Source organism: Sinocyclocheilus anshuiensis, unplaced genomic scaffold, assembly GCF_001515605.1.
Source record: "Sinocyclocheilus anshuiensis isolate Anshui unplaced genomic scaffold, SAMN03320099.WGS_v1.1 scaffold1213, whole genome shotgun sequence".
Lineage (NCBI taxonomy): Eukaryota > Metazoa > Chordata > Actinopteri > Cypriniformes > Cyprinidae > Sinocyclocheilus > Sinocyclocheilus anshuiensis.
Genome location: NW_015549625.1, coordinates 171,134 through 172,398, shown reverse-complemented (window position 1 = coordinate 172,398; position 1,265 = coordinate 171,134).

Sequence of the window (1,265 nt, the reverse complement as noted above, 5' to 3'; positions counted from 1 at the left end):
AAATGTAAATGTGATTTTTGTAAATCCTTTTTTGTGTCTTGGGCACAAACGCTCAATAAAGCTGCTTATTTCTTAAAGTTTATTTCTTCAAGGTACTACTATAATATAAATGCTTGCATATATTTCATACAGTTTCTATTTGGGGGGTTTAAAGTGTTAGTTCATCCAAACATAAATTCAATCATTATTTACTCGCCTCACTGTTCAATCCTTGTTTTGTTTTGTTTTTCTGAACACAAAAGTTGATTTTAGTTAAGTTTGTCCTGCTGGTTTCTGTTCATACAATATCAGTCGATGGGAGACTGACTTTCAGAAGCTTCATGACATTATTTGATGATGCTTTGAAAGCTTCTGAAACTCAGGTTTCATTGACTGATGTTGTATGAACAAACCAGCAGGATAAACTTGACCAAACTCACATCCTCAGTGTCTTTTGGTCTTTCTCTAGATGCTCTCGCTGGCTCTGGGGTCACTGAGGATGAAGAGTCCACAGCAACATCAGGTCCAGATGAGACAGTAAGAGGTGGAGTGATGGAGCGTCTCATCCATGTCACTGGACCATTTCCAGGATGCTGCTGTGGACTTCTCCATCCTCACTGCTCACACCAGTCTGCAGACATTTCAGATCCTGCAAAGATGCACAAATATAATACAAAAGCAGTCATTTTAACAGCACAATGTCATTTGATTTCTGTATTAGAAGTAACAGAATGATCTTATTTATATTTTTGTTTCAGGTTTTCCCTTTTTTTTTTTTCTTCCACAAATGCCGCCATCACCTTTCCTCCTGCTCCCTGCTCCACCACAAAAGCTTCCGCTTTCTGGTGAAGAGGGCTTCATTAGCCGCTCTCCAAGCAGACGTGTAGTTGATGATGTGTTAAGTAGCGTTTTATCCAACACAAATGTTCCTCAATTTTTCAACAGTACTAATGGACAAATAAAATAGATTACTTATATTTAGTTACTTTATGGAAATTTATTTACATTACTTACATTCATCTATTGCAAACAGTGCTGACAACAGTGAATTGTACTACACAATAACACACATATACATCACTCAGATGTCTACGTCATATCTAGGACCTATTAGACATACTTCTATGAAATTCATATCGAAGATTTTCATACCAGATATTAAATAGACATTTAGTAATAGTATTTAAGATGTATATGGTTTAAAATGTATATAAATCTACTTTGGAGATGTACGTGTGCTTCCTGGAGCCCCCGTTAGCTATACATAATAAAACGTGTTTTTACAG